Raw genomic sequence first — 21,413 nt, forward strand, 5'->3', positions numbered from 1 at the left:
ACTGTAATAAAAGTCTAAGATAATAAAGAGAAAACTGTCGCACTTCTTGAAATCGCAAAAATGGCTAGTACTTCAGAACAAAAATGTAAATTTACCATTAGCTGGTGAATGTAGGGTCACCAAAGAATTATGTGTGGTGACACTAATTCATGCCCCGTTGATCAATGGCAATTTTCTCCTTGACATTTGTTGCACTACTACTAATTAACACAGTCAAGGGACTATTACCACTAGACCAAGAAGACTAAGAAAATCGGCTCCACAAATTTAGCACCAGGATCAACATCTGCACAGATTCGGTGCAGGTCATCCCACTGCTAAACCATATCTGTTGCGGCCATTTTTCGGTGTGGTGTGTATCATTTTTTAGGACAATTAGATCCTAAAATGGCAATTGGGTCCTTTGCATGTCATAATACCCTCAGTTGTGTGTTAAAAGGAATCTATTGCCTGAAACAGACAGATCAGTAGACCCTCAAGGAAATGGTATCTGCGGGAGTGTCGGAGTTAACAAGGAAGATGATCTACTGACTCCATTTTGCAGTCATTACTGTTGATTTTTGTAAGTTTCTCCCAGGGGCATTCTGCATATTTTTACTGTCCAACCTTACATCTTGCACAAGTTGCCGTCCTTAAACTCGGACTTCTGTGGTTCCAGTTGCTCAGAAATACATATCTTCTATTCCATTATTGTAACTGGATTTATCCTTATAATCCTCAATTATGAGCATTATGCAACCTCTTTGTAGTGTTAACCAATATAGTGTTAACAATGGCAGTTTGAAGTCTACTCTACTTATCTGTGTCTCTTTGGGATAATAAATAACTTCAATAACAGGTTTTGCCCCAGGCTTGTTGTAAAATTAATTTCAGACCTTTGCTTATGAAACCTGTAAGGGGAGACTGATTTAAACATTTCTGGATTTATAAGCACATTTCTGCAAATGTAAGCGAGTCAATGGGTTGTTTGGGATTCAAGCCATGTGGTATCTAACTTGAAAAAGGAGACAAAATTGTTTGAATTGAATTTCAAACAATTCACGAGCCTTACATTACCAATTCGCAAAGTAGTGGATTTAGACATCGGAAACAAACGAGGAGAATCCATGCATTTTAAAAATCCAGAAAATGGCACTTAATGGTTTCAGAAGGAAGAGTTCTTGCCTGACCAAACTAGGTGTAAAATCCATCTGCGCCAATTTTTGGGTGTACAATTGGCGGCACAGTAGCACTGGCTATACTGAGTTTGCATGTTCTCCCCGTGTCTGTGTGTGATTCCTCCTGATGCTCCGCTTTCCTCCCACAAGTCCTGAAAGACGTGCTGTTAGGTAATTTAGACATTCTGAATTTTCCCTCTGTGTACCCAAGCAGGTGCTGGAATGTGGCAACGAGGCAATTTTCACAGTATCTTCATTGCAGTGTTAATGTAAGCCTACTTGTGACAATTAAGATTATGATTATTATTTTCGTATGTCCAGGTCTGCTCAGATCAAGGTGATTACTCACTCACCTCAACTAAATGATTTTGACTCTAGCCTGTGCCCTTCAGTGCTGTTGTAAACAGTAGGAAGACCCAGCAGGTCTGACTAGATGGGACAGGAAACTTGTTCTTTCTGAAAGACAGGCAGCCTGTTAAAGAGAAGCTACACAAAAAGATTATTGCTATGTAAATCTGCAGCACCAGGGAAGATAGCTGGATCCAGATGAATGGATACTGTACTGGAGGCCTCAGTGGTGTAAATGGGCAGGAGGAGAAGGTGTATAGCCCTGTAGAGGACCAGGAGATCCTCAAGAACCATCCTCAGAAAATAATGGGAGCAGATTGCCAGGAAAGTCAACTCCCAGGCTCTGGGCCCAAGAAAATGGCAGCAGGACCACAAGAGAAGCATGCAGCTTCACTAAGATCATTGATGACGAGGGCCTCTTGTTGATTTATGCTGTCTCTCAACTCCCAGCTTACTCTCACCCTGCTATCTGACATGATAAGCAATCTGCATATGGTGTCACCAGAGTCTTCCTGCTTTCCATCCTGTTTCCCATCCCTCCTATCAACCTTCCCCTTCTGAGTTCCTGCATTCAGACACGCAAGATGTGCTGCCTGTCTAGCCACAGGGTCCACAGGAAGAAGAAAAAGAGCAAGAGCACAGCAGTACGTGCCCCCCATCACCCGATTCAGAATCAGAATCGTGGTCAGATATGGACACTGCATGCATCTTTGTGGCTGGTATACCGTTGGGATGAATACATGTGTATCACCAGGAAGGAATCGATTGCAACTTGGTCAGAGTGAATAGGTTTGCCTCACCAAATGGTGAGGGATGCTACAGAGGATTCAGAAGAGGATTTTGCTAATGTGACACACAGGACAATGCTGATGGGCAGTATTTTGGCCATGTGAGGAGGGGTAAACATGACTCCCTTGTCATACCACTCCAAGTGTGAAACTATAAAGGTTTTTTGTAGATTTGTAAGGATGGAAGTATTTACTTAATGTCTATGCTGAACCATGTATGTGTTGTTTGTAAACAAACTAGTGTGGCAGGCGTTCTTGAGTTTAAAACAAAACTTGATTCGCTTTTATTGAGTTCAAACCCCAGATAAAAATATAAACATTTTAAAAGGTAAACTTGCACCCCACCTTTGCAACGCACACCCACACACACACAGCCAAACAAACTTGCAGGGTTGGAAGTTGTACAGGAAGTAGTTAATTTCTTAGCAAAATTAAAGTCCAATGCCAAAGGAAAAAAATAGTGTTCACTTTTTTGAGTCCTTTGTTCATATCTGTGGCTGCAGCAGATTTTTCTCCATAGTGGCCTTGAGGTTTCCAAAGTTGAAGCGAGCGTAAAATGCAATTGCTGGAGATAGCTCATTTTTAAAACATAACCCAAATTTTCCAAAAGTTGATGATTTTTGTACCTGAGGTTCCTTGTAATGAAAATTTACTATCTCTGCTGGATTTCTAAACTGTAAAGAGATTGGGTTCTGAACTGGGGAGAGAAGAGAAGGGAACTTGCTACTGCTATATTGGCAGATGTTAACAGAATACTGTTTTAGCAATTAATGTGCTGTATTAAAAGATTTCAAAATTGGTTACTCCAGTCACCTCTCACGTCATGATGATTTCAGAAGGCACTTTTTAGCTGATGTCTGAAGTAACCTGTAGCTATTGATCCATGTCCTATAATGGCCCAGTCCTTGGCTTCTGAATGATTCATTATTCAGCTTGGTGAGATGGAAAAAACATCTTTCCATGTAGCCATTGTCCTAGTAGATTCTCTTGTCTCCACTTGAAAGGTAGACTTATAGAAAGTAAAAATGGGAGTCCAGTACAATTTAAGAAAATCTTTTGAAGTAGTTTTGTCATCAACAGGTGTGAAATTCCATAGAATGATATCACAGGCTGTCTGACTTGTAATTCACATTGGAACTTTCCAGAAACCGATCAACTTCCAATACCAGACGTCAGATGACATTTGTCAGCCATCTTAAGTCAGTATCTTTTCTGGCTTACATAAAATCCTTTTCCAAACTGTTCAATATATGCTTGATCAGCCGATTAAGTTACCGATTGACATCATTCACACACAAGTCACTGTGACAGCATTCACTCATTGTCAAGCAACATGGAGGAGTCCTGCTATAACTTAGGAGAAGTTGCCTTCTCTGCAACCCTTGCCCCATCTTTCTGCCATGCTGCCAACCCAGAGGCACAGGCACTGCTGTACCTTTTGTAGCCTCTATGTGGACAGGTCACTTACTCCTCCTCCATCCTTTTGAAGATGCGGTAACACTCTCTGGCAAATGCAGGAACTCACCAAAACATCTTGAAAAATCTCCAGAGTACTTCCATCCACTCTGCAACAGAAAGAGTTACAAGCATTTAACTGAATAATAATAATAATCACTTATTGTCCCAAGTAAGCTTCAATGAAGTTACTGTGAAAAGCCCCTAGTCGCCACATTCCAGTGCCTGTTAGGGGAGGCCGGTGCAGGAATTGAACCAGCGCTGCTGGCCTTGTTCTGTATTACAAGCCAGCTGTTTAGCCCACTGTGCTAAACCAGCCCTAATTTACCTGTCATCAGGATACCTGGCCGTTTAAATGACACCACTGCTGGGCCATCACACTGTTTAATACTTTAGTTTTCAAGAGTGGACAGCGCAAATGTTTCCAGTTGCCGAAATGTGGGATCCTGCTGTCATATCAGCTGACTGAACTTGAGCATGTCAGCATTGCACAAAATCAGTATATTTGTGTACATTTTGGGGCTGCAGTGACATGGATCCACATCACTGGAAAAACCTTGCTGGGCCACACCGGGCCTGTGGTGAAACTTGCATCCTTGAAACAAGCTAGGCTTTGGTGCCACACAATTGAATATCTCGCCATTTAACCTTCCTTAAGGAGATAAGAACTCACTATCGTGAGAAGTCTCTATGACATAAAGACTCTATCTTTTCCTCCCGTCAGTTAAATACGAAAGGTTGCTCCTCAAAACTTGTGGCAGTGGGTCCTACTTTGAAGTATTTCGGGCAGGCCGAACTCCAAAGTGTCACAAACAAATACCTCCGCTTAAACTTTCTTTTCCCCCTCATTAATTTGGCCTATCAAAACTTACCTTAAACCAAACTGCATAACCAATTAAACCAAAATTGCAACCTCAGTAGAAACAAACAACAATATCATTCAGTACTCATGAATGAAGGAACGTATCAATCAAAAGTGATGGAGGTTGCATGTTGGAGCCACCCAAGCATGAATTGCAACTTGAAATATGGACAAGTAGTTGGATCAAATCAGCCTAAAGACTCGAAGCGTCCTGGAGCTGTGGATGGCAGACAGGGATTTAGGCAGTATAGATTAATGATTAAACCTTTGTGGTGATGAATTAATTGTTAAGAAAGAGAAAACGGCAGATACTAGTTTAGGAAGTAATTAGTTTAGGAACAGGTACAAGGTTCAATGAAGAGTGCAGGGGGACGTGTCGGGGCAGCACCAGGCACTCCTAAGGTGTCAACCTGGGGAAGCTACGTGAATGCTAAAAATCGAAAGCAGTAAGAGATAGATAGAGAGAAGCAAGCCCATAATCGACAGATAAGGGCCGGGATTCTCCCCTACCCGGCGGGGCGTGGGGTCCCGGCGTACTGGAGTGGCGAGAACCACTTCGGCGTCAGGCCTTCCCAAAGGTGCAGAATTCTCCACACCTTTAGGGGCTAGGCCCGCGCCGGAGTGGTTGGCGCCCCACCGACCGGCGCGAATGGCCTTTGGCGGCGCGCCAGCCGGCACGGACAGCTGGCCGAATGGCCTTCGCCGGCCAGCGTGTGTCCACGCATGCGACGGAGCGTCAGCGGCCGCTGATGTCACCCCGGCGCATGCGCGGTGGAGGGGGTCTCTTCCGCCTTCGCCATGGTGGAGGCCGTGGTGGCAGCAGAAGAAAAAGAGTGCCCCCACGGCACAGGACTGCCCGCCGATCAGTGGGCCCAGATTGCGGGCCAGGCCACCGTGGGGGCACCCCCCGGGGTCATATCGCCCCGCGCCCCCCCCAGGACCCCGGGGCCCGGTCGTGCCGCCTGCTCCCGCTGGCACCAGAGGTGCTCTGATTCCCGCCAGCGGGATAGGTCTGACAGCGGCGGGACTTCGGCCCATCGCGGGCCGGAGAATCACTGCAGGGGGACCAGCGCGGCGTGATTCCCACCCCCGCCGATTCCCGGGTGGCGGAGAATTCCGGCCAAGGCAGGGGCGGGATTTACGCCGGCCCCGGGCGATTCTCCGACCCTGCGGGGGGTCGGAGAATACCACCCAAGATCTTAGATTTGCAGTCCTGCCACATCCTGTTATGAATGGCGGTGGACAATCACACAACTAATTGGAGGAGGAGATTCCACAAATATCCCCATCCTCAGTGATGGTGGAGTCTGCCACATTAGCGCAAGAGACAATGTTGAAGCATTGCCAGCCATCTTTAGTCAGAAGATCCAAATGGATGATCCAACACGGAGCTCCCCAGCATCAAAGATTTGAGTTTTCACCCTCATTGATTCACTCCACATAACATCATTCCAGTACGAGCCTCCCCGAACAGGCGCCAGAATGTGGCGACTAGGGGCTTTTCACAGTAACTTCATTTGAAGCCTACTTGTGACAATAAGCGATTTTTCATTTCATCAAGAAGCAGCTGAAGGCACTAGATACTGCGAAAGCCATGGGGCCTGACAATATTCCAGCAATAGTACTGAAGACTTGTGTTCCAGAACTTGCCATGACCTGAGCCATGCTGTTCCAGTACAGCTGCAACACTGACATCTACCCGGCAATGTGAAAAATTGCCCAGTTATGTCCTGTTCTCAAAAAGCAGGATAAATTCAACCCAGCAATTACCACCCACCAGTCCTCTCTCGGTCATCAGCAAAGGGTTGGAAGGGTCATCGATAATCAAGTGACAGCAATGTTCAGTAATAACCTGTTCACGGGCGCTCAGTATGGGCTCCGCCAGGACTACTCAACCCCTTACCTCCAGGATGACAGCCTTTGTCCAAACATGAAGAAAACAGATTAACTCCAGTGTTGAGGTGAGAGTGACTGCCCTTGACATAAAGGCATCATTTGACCGAGTATGGCATCAAGGAGGTCTTGCAAAACTGGAGTCAATGGGAATAAGTGAGAAATCTCTCTGCCGGTTGGAGTTGCTGCAGTCATTATGTTTTTCGCAATTTGCTCCTTGCAATCAGTTGATGTTTGGGTACAGGATTATGAGTCTCCCTTACAGCATTGTAAGGAATGGGTTAATTCTGTCCACTGTGAGGATACTTGGCGGCCTTCCAGGTCCAGGATGTTGACTGGGACATAAAGCACCAGGTGTCCAGGCTCAGGCATTATCATGTATCTTGATGACTTTCTCAACTGCTTATCTTGTCTATTAGACGTGTTTACTCTAACATATAACTATGAGGCCCTTTTTCTCATTCGTTAGACTTTACCTCGGACCTGAATCGCGACAAGTGCCAGTAGCCGAATCTCGATGCCGCCGTCGACACCAGGGTTCCTGATGAAATGATGGGTGAGAGATTCTTGAATTGTAGTCTTATCTTGTATTATTCTTTATAGATTATATTCTTACAATCATATTATTCTCCTCAATAAAGTAGAATAGACAAGCTTCTATCGTTGTTCTTTAAATTACATGTGTCCAAATCTCAAAGAACCCTTGGAGTCATCCAAGACATATTTGGCGTAGTCGGCAGGATTCGGTAGCAATGTTTAAGAGAAAGAGACAGACACCTAAGGAGCCTGAACCTGAGACCTATCGTGTTCCAGGATGGAATGCGGCGGACTGGGGTTCTGGCTCAATAGCTAATTTGTTGATGCAGGTTGGTGCCCCACAAGAGGGAAGCATTGTCCTTGTAGGTAGAACAGGTAATGCTAACGTTAACAGAGGCTGTGAAGGCAGCTCAGGAAAGAGCGGATCAGCGGTAGACTTGCAGGTCCGTGACTGTGACTCCCGAGCTCCTTTTACGATGTGATCGGCGACCGGCCGGCCCAGTGGATAGAAATATGATTTAGGAGTAGCAATTAGTGTAAAACCCTTGAGAGATTTTAAAAGTGTCTAGGAATTGAAAACACTGTGGAAACAGATCCTGTCAAGAAATACAAAATTTTTGTCTGGTCAAGGTCAAGGTGTAGTTTGGCAGCCATTCAATTTGGATTCTTCAATACACGTTACAAGTGAAATGTTCAGATTTCTTCATGGGAAGATAAAATTGGAGCACAGAAGTTAACTATTTCAGCAGGCAATTAATTGAGTATTAAATTGATCAGGAACATGTGTCTAAATTACTCAATATAAGGTTTAAGTGTTGATTTATAGGAATAAGTGACAGCAGTTAAAAGCAGAAATTATTAACTGTTTGAATTTTACGAGCAAATGAATATGTGGTGTTGATTTGATTTGATTTGATTTATCACATGTATTAGAATACAGTGAAAAATATTGTTTCTTGGATGCTGTACAAACAATGCATACCGTACATAGGGAAGGAAGGAGAGACTGCAGAATATAATGTTACAATTACAGCAAGGTGTAGAGAAAAAAATCAACTTAATACGAGGTAGGTCTATTCAAAGGTCTGATGGCAGTAGAGAAGAAGCTGTTCTTGAGTCGGTTGGTACGTGACCTCAAACTTTGGTATCTTTTTCCTGACGGAAGAAAGTGGAAGAGAGTATGTCCGGGGTGCGTGGGGTCCTTAATTATGCTGGCTGCCTTTCCGAGGCAGCGGGAATTGTAGACAGAGTCGATGGATAGGAGGCGGTTTGCGTGATGGATTGGCCTACATTCACAACCTTTTGGTAGTTTCCTGCGGTCTTGGGCAGAACGGGATCCATACCAAGCTGTGATACAACCAGAAAGAATGTGCATCTGTAGAAGTTGATGAGAGTCATAGCTGACATGCCAGATTTCCTTAGTCTTCTGAGAAAGTAGAGTCGTTGGTGGGCTTTCTTAACTATAGTGTCGGCATGGGGGGACCAAGACAGGTTGTTGGTGATCTGGACACCTAAAAACCTGAAGCTCTTGAACCTTTCTACTTCGTTTCCATTGATTTAGACTGAGACATGTTCTCCACTACGCTTCCTGAAGTCGATGACAATTTCCTTCGTTTTGTTGACATTGAGGGAGAGATTATTGTCGTTGCACCAGTTCACCAGATTCTCTATCTCATTCCTGTACTCTGTTGTCGAGACATGTTATCGTTAAGGCTTATATGTTTCACAGCTTGGGCTGGATTCTCCGCACCCCGAGGCTGAAATCGCGTCCGGTGCCTGGGCAGAGAATCCATTTCCATGCATGGAATCGGGACCGGCGCCAGTTCCTCAATTCTCCGGCTTCTGAAAAGCAGTGTATCCAGGAAGTATGCCGCGCTGAGTATCCCACAACTGCAGCCATTTTCAGAGTCCCGCACCACTATTCTCCGCCCCTAACTGGCCGAAGTCCCGATGGCGTAGATCTAATATGGTCCCAGCATTCAAAAAACTCATAGTCGGTGGCGGGCCGATCGGAGGGCAGGGGGGCCTCTATGGGACCAGGGTTTTTTTTGCGGGCAGTCCGGGTCGGGCACGTGGCCGATCGGGGCCTCTTTTTAAGTGGTCCAGCTCTGCGGCCTGAGTCTGCCATGGAGCTCCGCGCAGCTGTTGGATCCCGCCACCGTGCGCTGTGCGGCCTCTGAGCCGGATGTGCGGGGGCCCATACATATAGCTGGAGCTGCGAGCTTCACGGCGCGTCTCTGCTAGCCCCCTGCAGGGCTATGAATATGTGGCCTTATGACGCCAGATTTTCTGGCGTGAAAGGCCACCGTTTTCACGACAGTGTGGGGACATAGGACTTGATTCTCCCAAAATGGGACTATGTCCCACGCTGGCAAAAAAACGGTGGGGTTTTACTCCAGAAATTCCGATAAACAAGTTGAGCTAATTAAATGCCCTGCAGGGGGCGAGCAGGGATCTGGATTACATCTCACAGCTTTAGCTGCGGATAAGGGCCTCTGCACTTCTGGTTTGGAGTCCGTGCATACGCATGGCAGCGGCCTCCAGTGACCATGCCGAGCTCCATGGTGGACTCGGACCTTGGAGTCACACATAGAAAGCACAACCCCCTAATTGGCCGCTTGCCCAGGCATCTAACCGTGCTGATCTAATCACCGGCCACCTATAAGCCCCCCCACCGTTGACCGATTCCCCCGCCCCGACCAGGGCGGCCGCGGACTGAATCCGCAACCACCATGCCAACATCCTGACCGGCAATAGGTGGTTAGTTCCACGCCATCGGGAACTTGGCCGGTCGGGAGCGGAGGATTGCTGAGCGGTTCTCTGTCAATGGACCCTCAGTCGCGGTCACTGCAATGTTCGGGTCCTGGAGAATCGCTGAGGTGGGGCCGGGTCTGATTACGGTGTGAAAGTGGATTCTCTGCCCCCGTACCAGCCGCGGTTTTGGTGCAGGGCTGCGGAGAATCCAGCCCATAGTCGCTGAAACGGAGAATCAATCCCCTTGTGTGTGAATTATATTTGTGTGTCTATTGCAAGTGTCCATGTTTTCTGTCAAAATTGTGATAATTGAAATCCTTGTTTAAGTGACTTAAGTCAAAATAGTTGACAAAACCTAGAGTCATGTTTTTCTGGTCAGATGCATGATTCCATTGGCGCTGGCGCGGTCGGCCCTGCGTCGTCGGGAGCCGCTCAACACGCCCCCCCCCCCCAGGCGATTCTCCCCACGCGATGGGCCGAGTGCCCGCCAAGTTAGGCCAAGTCCCGTCGGCGTCGTTCTTGTGTGCTCCTACCCGGTGGGACATCGGCGCTCATGCTGCGGGGGACAGCCTGGTGGGGGGATCCGACCCCAGGGGGGGCCTCCATAGTGGCCTGGCCCGTGACCGGGACCTACCGATCGGCGGGGGGGTGCTTAACCTGGTGGGGGCATATGTTCCTCCGTGCCGGGCCCCTGTAGCTCTTCGCCATGTTGCGTCAGGGCCGGCGCGGAGAAGGCAACCCACGGGCATGCGCGAACTCACACCAGCCGTGGCGTGCATGCTCGAACCCGCGGCGCCCATGCTGACACCCGCATCAGCAGCTGGAGCAGCGTGAGGCTCTCCAGTGCCATGCTGGCCACCTGTGTGCGCAGGATCGCTGATCGTAGGGGCCAGGTGACGCCGTCGTAAAACGCTCCAGCGTTTACGACGGCATCAACACTTAGCCCCAGGATCAGAGAATCCTGCCCAATATCATTTCATAACTTACCTTAAAAGATGTAACTTAAGACAAAAAACAAGCAATCAGAATGTTACTGCCTGGAATCAAATGGAAATGTTTGACTTCTATTTTGAACATGAAGATATTTTATTAGACTGCAAGATTTCTCCAGGGCTCATGGTTGGGATCGGATTAAGTAACTGAGGGTAGACAATTGAGACAGGAAATCAAAACAGAAAATGGGAATTGGAATATTGGGTGCAATTCAATGGAAGATTTTAATCTGGAATTAATATGAAGGGGACAATCTAGAGGAGGCTGGTAAATTGATAAACTTTCTCTTGGTAATGCTTGTGTCCTTGTCTATGCCTTTATTTAAGAAAACAAAGTTTGATACTCTGGCCACCACCCAAGGCATCGAGGCCATACGTGGAGAGATAAGCAATAACATTGAGATCTTTTGATAAGATTACAAAATGTTCAGAAATGTGTGGTATGACACTCGGGCCACTGCGGGCGTGCGCAAATGAATTACGTGTGAAGTGACTAATAGGCTGGCTTGCCATTATGCATTGAAGAGCAGGCCCCATGCATGCACGCTAATTGACAAACTGCATGGCCGGAAATGGCCAATAGGGTCAAAAGAGCGAAACAAAATTATTAAGTGATCAAGGCAGTAACACATATTCTAAGGGAAACTGACTTTAAAATAGTTGGGATAGAATCAAACACACTGATAACTGTGTGATGTTCTCTGTACTTATTGCTGCTACAAATATATTCTTGTGGAGATGGAATGTTATGAATGGGTTAATTCTGTCCACGGTGAGGATACTTGGCAGCCTTCCAGGGCCAGGATGTTGACTGGGACATAAAATGCCAGGTGTCCAGACTCAGTTGTTATCATGTATCTTGCTGACTTCCCCAACTGCTTACCTTATCTATTTGACTTGTTTACTCCACTATATAACTATGAGGCCCTTTTGCTCCTTCATCGGACTTCACCTGGGACCTCAGTCGTGATAGGTGCCAGGAGCCGAATCTCGATGCAGCCATCAGGATCCCCGATGAACTGATGGGAGAGAGATTCTTGTGTTGTATTCTTATCTTATATTATATTATAATCATATTATTCTTATAAATAAAGTAGAGTGGACCAACCTCTGTCTCTCGTAATTACATTGTATCCGAATCACAAAGAAACCTTGGAGTAATCCAAGACAAGCATCTGTATAGCAAGATCCTTACCTCATGTGAGCATTCATTGCCTTCTCTAATTAAAAGATAAAAGATAGAACATTAACTTAGCAAGATGAAAACGGAATATTAGCTGCGCTATTTTAATTTATGAAGTGTCTTCCCCATTATCCTGCGTATGGTTGAAAAATGCACCACAGGACACTAATGAGCAATTGGATTAGCAGCAGCTCGATTGACAAATGTCTGTTTTATTTTTCAGGTCCTATTCAGCACACTATTCAGCACACAACATCAGTACACTCAATAGTATTTGAATTTAAAATACCTTTGGGAAAGGTGGGGAGTTTGAATGGAAACGTTTGATCGAGTGAACCTGGTGCCATTAATGTATTCAACATGACTCAACTGGCTGTGGGGCTCTGTGGCTTTACAACATACTTGGGATTCTGAAGCTGGTGGAACGAAAAGCCGGGAGAGGTGCTGTGGGACTGCGAATAGAATGTTGATCGCTTGAAGCAGACACAAGAATGTTTCACTGGGTTGAGTGAATCTTGCATAAATCTGTGAAAATGAGATGTTGAATTGCTTTCTAATATAGATGGATTGGAACAGCATGGATTTCAATTATAACTTTGACAGAAAACATGGACACTTGCAACAGACACACAATTATAACAATCGTGATGCATCTTCCCCCATTTCAAATAATATCAATTTTAGAATTGAGTTCCTAAGTCAGTCATGTCCCATTTAACATAATGTGGTGACAGCTACTAGAGTTCCATTTACATTGGGCAGGTGTTTCAAGCCCTTCCCCCTGGTGGTGAGGACTGGTGAGCCAGGTAACACATCGTGGTCATGGACGGCACCGGAAGATCCTGCCGGCGGCCAATGGTGAACTGGCTCTGTTGCCGGATAACTTGCTGGGGTTCCTGAAAACCCTGCCCATTGTCTCAGAATCTCCAAGGGCTTGAGCCTGTCAGGGGGATACGGTTTCTACCTTTGGTTGAAAGATAGTGTAAAGGAGGGGCAGACTTCCTTAGCCAGCTTCTCCCGTGCTGAACCTGTTTCAAAAATTAAACTTCATTGGGTGTGGAAGTCAGAAGGATATTTAGCAATCCTGGATAGACATTCAAAACTTGAAACCACTTTATCTACCATATGCCCAGAACACGCTGGCATCATTTGCATCAGCAGTGCCATGGTGGAACGACAGAAAATGTGAAGTGTGATTCTATTCTACCATTATTCGACCAGTATTTGGGGGAAGTTGTGAGGAACTTCCAGCAAAAAATCCTGGAAATGACAGGGAGCTGATAGAATTGATGTCCGGCCAATTTCCGAACCTTAGATCTACATGAAATCAGGCAAAAGTAGAATGGAAAATATTTCATCAACTTTACTGTGTCAGCATTTGAAATATTCATGGAATTAAAATGGATTTTAGGAATGGCAATGTTCACATGGCAGAATCAGCATTAATTGGGATGGTTCGGGCTTAAAAACAGGTAAAACAGCATTACTGACGCATTAACTCCAATGATCAACTTGTTGGTGATCCTGACAGGGTCCCAGAACTCAAAATATCTGCAAAGAACAACGAGCAGGCCTCTTTCCATGGAACGTTTGGGCCTAATGATGTAGTTAGTGATGCGCTAACAATTGCACACAGAAACACAAAACGGTACAAAAGAGGCTTTATTACCATGAGATGTTATTCCCTCAAGTGGAGCTGCAAAATGGCAGCTCAGGAGACCTCATGGATATTTATACGGCTCCCTGTGGGCGGAGCTAGCCAGCAGGGGCTTACTGACAAACTATGCAGGGGCTTACCGACAAACCTGTAATAGCAGGTACTATTGTACATCCCCTAATAGAGGCACACACATATATATACAGTGGTATTACCACAGTTCGGAAGCTGCAATGCAATTTTAAGGGCCAGAACGGGCAGAGCTGGCAACACACACATTGAATCCATGGACACTGACATTGTTATCTAGAAGAGGCCATAACATTTTTAAGATTTGTCTTGGAGCAAGGAAGAGAAGCAATGCTCCTCCTGGCTTCATGCAAATGCAGTGGACTGCTGCTGAACTGATCTTGGCCTGCTTCAACCTTGTCCCCTATTACCATACACCCTGCCCCGAGGGTCTACCTGTAGACCTCTGCCGAAATATCTGAGGCAAAAAGTGAAGATCTGCACTGGGATATCCATTTGGTCTCTGCCGCTGACCTGTCCAATACAAATAAGACCCCAAAATTGGGGCAGCCTCATCGCTGCCAGACTAGGAAATTGGACAGAGTGCTCCACCCATGGGCAGTTTGTACTTAAAATCATCTCTCGTATTTTATCAGAATGACCAGCAAGCATCAAATGTCATTATTTTTCGTATCTTGGCAGACATAGTGGCCACTATAAATAAACTGAACACAGTTATAGCAGTAGAAGTGGAAATGTATTTAAATTAAAATATAAATAATTAGTTTAGTGATTTCTCATTCCAGATCACACTGCCAAATGAAACAGCGGGTGGTGCACATCTTTCTTACCATTGTCATTAGTATGACAGTTCATAGCAAAACCTTAGGAAAAAGTTCTGAATATTTGGCTCACGGCATGTCTGACTTGTAGTTCACATTGGAACTTTACAGAAACTGGTCAATTTGCAATTTGTTTCTTAGACACTAATCTCGAGTAATCCGTGAACACTGTCCTGGCAGGTGCACCAGCATCACACCCCTTGGTGCCTTCTCGTTCTGACCCCATGGGAGTTCACTTGACTAATTGGAGGTACCTGTTTATTTTTTCGCTATAAGAACATAAGAACATAAGAATTAGGAGCAGGAGTAGGCCATCTGGTCCCTTGAGCCTGCTCCGCCATTCAATGAGATCATGGCTGATCTTTCGTGGACTCAGCTCCACTTTCCGGCCCGAACACCATAACCTTTAATCCCTTTATTCTTCAAAAAACTATCTATCTTTATCTTAAAAACATTTAATGAAGGACCCTCAACTGCTTCACTGGGTAAGGAATTCCATAGATTCACAACTCTTTGGGTGAAGAAGTTCCTCCTAAACTCAATCCTAAATCTACTTCCCCTTATTTTGAGGCGATGCCCCCTAGTTCTGCTTTCACCCACCAGTGGAAACAACCTGCCCGCATCTATCCTATCTATTCTGTTCATAATTTTATATGTTTCTACAAGATCCCCCCTCATCCTTCTAAATTGCAATGAGTACAGTCCCAGTCTACTCAATCTCTCCTCGTAATCCAACCCCTTCAGCTCTGGGATTAACCTAGTGAATTTCCTCTGCACATCCTCCAGCGCCAGTACGTCCTTTCTCAGGTAAGGGGACCAAAACTGAACACAATACTCCAGGTGTGGCCTCACTAACACCTCATACAATTGCAGCATAACCTACCTAGTCTTAAACTCCATCCCTCTAGCAATGAAGGACAAAATTCCATTTGCCTACTTAATCACCTGTTGCACCTGTAAACCAACCTTTTGCGACTCGTGCACGAGTACACCCAGGTCTCTCTGCACAGCAGCATGCTTTAATATTTTGCCGTTTAAATAATAATGCCTTTTGCTGTTATTCCTACCAAAATGGATAACCTCACATTTGTCAACATTGTATTCCATCTGCCAGACCCTAGCCCATTCGCTTAACCTATCCAAATCCCTCTGCAGACTTCCAGTATCCTTTGCACTTTTTGCTTTACCACTCATCTTAGTGTCGTCTGCAAACTTGGACACATTGCCCTTGGTCCCCAACTCCAAATTATCTATGTAAATTGTGAACAATTGTGGGCCCAACACTGATCCCTGGGGGACACGGATCTCTAGCTACTGATTGCCAACCAGAGAAGCACCCATTAATCCCCACTCTATTAATTAACCAATCCTCTATCCATGCTACTACTTTATCCTTAATGCCATGCATCTTTATCTTATGCAACAACCTTTTGTGTGGCACCTTGTCACAGGCTGTTTGGAAATCCAGATATACCACATCCATTGACTCCCCTTTATCTACCGCACTGGTAATGTCCTCAAAAAATTCCACTAAATTAGTTAGGCACGATCTGCCCTTTATGAACCCATGCTGCATCTGCCCAATGGAACAATTTCCATCCAGATGCCTTGTTATTTCTTCCTTGATGATAGGTTCCAGCATTTTCCCTACTACTGAAGTTTAGCTCACTGGCCTATAATTACCCGCTTTCTGCCTACCTCCTTTTATAAACAGTGGTGTCACATTTGCTAATTTCCAATCCGCCGGGACCACCCCAGAGTCTAGTGAATTTTGGTAAATTATCACTAGTGCATTTGCAATTTCCCTAGCCATCTCTTTTAGCACTCTGGGATGCATTCCATCAGGGCCAGGAGACTTATCTACCTTTAGCCCAATTACCTTGCCCATCACTACCTCCTTAGTGATAACAATCATCTCAAGGTCCTCACCTGTCATAGCCTCATTTCTATCAGTAACTGGTATGTTATTTGTGTCTTCCACTGTGAAGACCGACCCGAAAAACCTGTTCAGTTCCTCAGCCATTTCCTCATCTCCCATTATTAAATCTCCTTTCTCATCCTTTCTCATGACCAATATTTACCTTAGCCACTCTTTTTTGTTTTATATATTTGCAGAAGCTTTTACTATCTGTTTTTATATTTTGAGCAAGTTTACTCTCATAATCTATTTTACTCTTCTTTATAGCTTTTTTAGTCACTTTCTGTTCCCCCTAAAGATTTCCCAGTCCTCTAGTCTCCCACTAATCTTTGCCACTTTGTATGCTTTTTCCTTCAATTTGATACTCTCCTTTATTTCCTTAGATATCCACGGTCGATTTTCCCTCTTTCTACCGTCCTTCCTTCTTGTTGGTATAAACCTTTGCTGAGCACTGTGAAAAATTGCTTGGAAGGTTCTCCACTGTTTCTCAACTGTTTCACCATAAAGTCTTTGCTCCCAGTCTACCTTAGCTAGTTCTTCTCTCATCCCATTGTCATCTCCTTTGTTTAAGCACAAAACACTAGTGTTTGATTTTACCTTCTCACCCTCCATCCGTATTTTAAATTCCACCAAATTGTGATCGCTCCTTCCGAGAGGATTCTTAACTATGAGATTATTAATCAATCCTGTCTCATTACACAGGACCAGATCTAGGACCGCTTGTTCCCTCATAGGTCCCATTACATACTGTTCTAAGAAACTATCGCTGATACATTCTATAAACCCCTCCTCAAGGCTGCCTTGAATGACCTGGTTAAATCAATCAACATGTAGATTAAAATCCTCCATGATAACTGCTGTACCATTTCTACATGCATCAGTTGTTTCTTTGTTTATTGCCTGCCCCACCATAATGTCACTATTTGGTGGCCTATAGACTACTCCTATCAGTGACTTTTTCGCCTTATTATTCCTGATTTCCACCCAAATGGATTCAACCTTGTCCTCCATAGATCCAATGTCATCCCTTACTATTTCCCAAATGTCATCCTTAAATAACAGAGCTACACCACCTCCCTTACCATCCACTCTGTCCTTCCGAATAGTTTGATACCCTCAGATATTTAACTCCCAGTCGTGACTATCCTTTAACCATGTTTCAGTAATGGCCACTAAATCATAGTTATTCACACTGATTTGCGCCATCAACTTATTTATCTTATTCCGAATACTACAAGCATTCAGGTAAAGTACACTTATGTTGGCTTTTATACCTCTGTTTTGAATCTTAACACCTCAATCAGTAACCTCTCCGAAGTTATATTTCCTCTTAACCTTTCTCCTAATTTTCCTTGTCGTTGAACCCATATCTTCATGTAACAACCTGCCGCGTCACTTACCATTTATGTTTTTACTTCCCGTTTTATTCCTTTTAGTATTACTGGGCCTATTCACTGAGCTCCCCTCAGTCACTGTACCTTGTACTGTCGCCCTTTTTCATTTTTGACTATGTCTTCTCTGACTTACACTTTCCCCCTTAATGCCTTTTGTTTCTGTCCCTGTTTTACTACGTTTCCAACTTCCTGTATCGGTTCCCATCTCCCTATCACATTAGTTTAAACCCTCCCCAAACTATTGGATGGATGTGCACCATCAGCTGTCAGCTTTGGTGTCATCTTCGCATGTTGATTGCAAATTATGATACCCATGTGGGTCTACTCAACCCCTCCCCACCACCCTCCACACATCCCACTGCATCCCTGCACTTCCACTAGCTAAATATATTGGCCACAACCAAAATGCTTTGGAGCCTTAGGAATGGGAAAACCCAGTGAAGGAACTCCCCAACTTTGACTCCATTCCTGGATATCATTTGTCCTATAATGGGCAGAGCTCCATCACTTTATATACATCAGTCTCTGGCGATGTCCCATTGTCTATTCCTGAAGTGACTGCAGAAGGTGAGTGGAATCCTTGAGAAGTTTTTGCGTCTAAATTTAATTTACATTTTTATAATCAAAATTTACTGTTCTCAGATAAAAACAGAATATACTAGAAATATTCAACAGGTCTGGCAGCATCTTTGGAGAGGTAAACAGAGTTAACATTTTAGGTCGATGATGTTTCATCGGAACTTTTCTATCACTCTGAAAAGAGGTTGAAAATAAAATACCTGGGCTGCAAAGTTCAGCTCTGCAGTCCCTTTTGTTTGGTCCTTTGTGTTCTCGTTTGCCTCCAAAATGCCTCCAATTCTGGCGCGAGCTGTGCCGAATGCCATTCTAGTGAGTGTATCAGTCTTCTATTAAACACTCACAGCATAGAGCAGCACGATGGTGCAGTGAGTAGCACTGCTGCCTCACGGTGCTAAGGTCCCAGGTTTGATCCCGGCTCTGGGTCACCGTCCATGTGGAGTTTGCACATTATTCCCATGTTTGTGTGGGTTTCGACCCACAACCTAAAGATGTGCAGGCTAGGTGGATTGGCCATGCTCTATGGCCAATCCACAAATACCCCTCAATTGGAAAAAATAAATTGGGTACTCTAAATTTATGAAAAACAATACACAGCAGAATATGTATTCAGCAGTAAGAAGGAATCTCCACCACCTCCACCCTCACCAGTGTTATTTGCTGGCTAATTTCTACAGGTTCTTTATGCAATTGTCGAAGTGGTTGGTGATTTCCAGAGCTGTTTATTGTTACTGGAGTACCGACAGAGAGTGATGTGACAGCTACTGAAGAATTTTGGTCTGACGTCACATATACTGCTCAAGTCACTTGTTCCCAGATATGAGTGCAATAGCTACTACCTCCCTTTGCTTGCAGCATGACAGGGAGAAAGAGAAAAGGTGGTCCAGAGCACGACAAGCTATCGGAAGAGGGAAAAGGAGGAGGTGGAAGCACTTGTATCAACTTCCATTTCCCCAATTGCCCAGGTTTGTCCTGTCCACAAAAATAATACTGGACAAATCCAACCCAACCAATTACCACACCATCAGCGTACTCTGGATCACCAGTAAAGTGATGAAAGAGTCATCGACTGTGCTAGCAAGCTGCACTTACTCCGCAATAAACTGCTCACTGATGCTCAGTTTGGGTTCTGCCAGGCGTGTCGCATCTTTTCGTCCGATGTCACTTCGTCCAACGACACTTCGTCCACGTCTTTTGGTCCAACGTCTTTTTGTCCGCACGTCTTTTGGTCCAACGTCTTTTTGTCCAATTATCCAATTACAAATAAACTCCGTATAAAACCATTTAATTGATAAAATGCAAGTACAATACAGCAAGTAAATTTAAAATGCAAGTAATTGATAAAATGCAAGTAAAATACAGCAAAAGTTGAAAAATGCAGTTAAAAAATCTAAAAATGCAGTTAAAAAATCTAAAAGTTTACTAATTACTTAAAATTCCCGAAAGATATCACATCACTTAGAGAATACAGTTGGAAAATGTATTTAAAAATTCTTAAAGTTACTTAAAATTGATGTAAATTGTATGCAACATTCCTCAAGAAATCAATTTTTGTTGTAGAATCATATTCAACGACCAATCTTTTGAGGCGTTCAGTTATTTTCTTATATCGCGTACATGAAGTCGACTGATCTCCCCGAAGAATTTGAGCCTTTTTGCCTATTATGAACCCTTCCTCTTCCTTCAGAGTTTTGATTAACCTCCAGATATTCAAATGAGCTCCACCCGCCGAACGCTTTATCGCAGAATGAAACCCCTCAGCTGCATTATTTGTTCTCGGTAGATCTTGTAGAACACGCTGATTAACATTCCATACAGCTGTCGGGAATGTAGGTGTTTCTCTCCTTCGTCTGGCACCACGTCCTCTCACAATGCCTATGTAAGTCAAGTCGAAGTAAACGACGAATTCAGCAGGTATTTCTTCATCGTCTATCAAATCTTCATAAGCCTCTTCGACATCTTGAATGGGGAGCAAAGCTAATGCTGAAAAACATCGAATTTTAAGACAGAATTCAGAGTCTGTATTGTATTTTTCTTTGAGGCCTAAATCGGTAATTTTTCGAAACACAGATTGGCTCAAATGAAACAAACATGCCACGACAGATGAATTAAGGAATGATGAATTAATTGCCTTGTGAAGTGCAACTTCGAAATCTGCCATGATATCAATCGGATCTGCATTAGGTTGCATAATTTTCAATTGGTCAAAAAATAATTTGTATGTCTACTTTCTTTTATTCGGCAGTAATGCAAAGACCCGTGGAAAACTGCTTCCTTTAACTTGTACATGAATGCAGAACAGTTGAAACCACTGTTGTGGCACAATCTTGAATGTTCCATCACATGCCCAATGACGATATGATGCTAAATCCTGAAGAGCACTTTCTGATGCGAATACTAGTAAGCGCTGTTGATCCTCGGCGCCCGAATCGTATCTCAGAAACTGTTCACCATTGTCAAGTTTACAATATTTGTCAGGTATTTCAAAACCGTGTCTAGCCGCTGGATTAGCGGGAAATCCAGAATTTTTTTGTCGGCACCTTTGAATAGTCCTTGAGACGACGGGCAACCTAGGGAGTTGAGAGCAGGTATTTTCTGATAGCTGCGTAAACTTGGCCGCTAGTATGCTACGCGAACTTGCTGCTATGTTTTCCACTGCTTCATGCTTTATTTCTGCAACTGCTTTTCTAGCATTTAACAAATCAACATCAGCTGGATGAAGGTGCTCATTAGAAAAATAAATAATTTTCAGCTCATTGTTTTCCGTTACCGTGTGAATCCGCACTGAACACAGCCTTCTTTTCTCACATCTCCAGTATTCTTTTCCTAGGTTTGGACTGCTCGAATGAAAATCGTAGATGTAGTTACTTTCATCAGCTACCTTCCTTTTGCTCTTCGTTGACACAATGAACTTTGCCATTTCGGGATGGGCGAATTAAGAAAGAGAACGATAATATCTATCCTTTAACGAGGCTCGTTAAAGGAAAGAGAACGATAATAACTATTCTTTAACGAGGCTCGTTAAAGGAAAGAGACCGGTAATAAAAA

The sequence above is a fragment of the Scyliorhinus canicula genome, chromosome 1, assembly GCF_902713615.1.
Source record: "Scyliorhinus canicula chromosome 1, sScyCan1.1, whole genome shotgun sequence".
In the NCBI taxonomy this organism is placed as follows: Eukaryota; Metazoa; Chordata; class Chondrichthyes; order Carcharhiniformes; family Scyliorhinidae; genus Scyliorhinus; species Scyliorhinus canicula.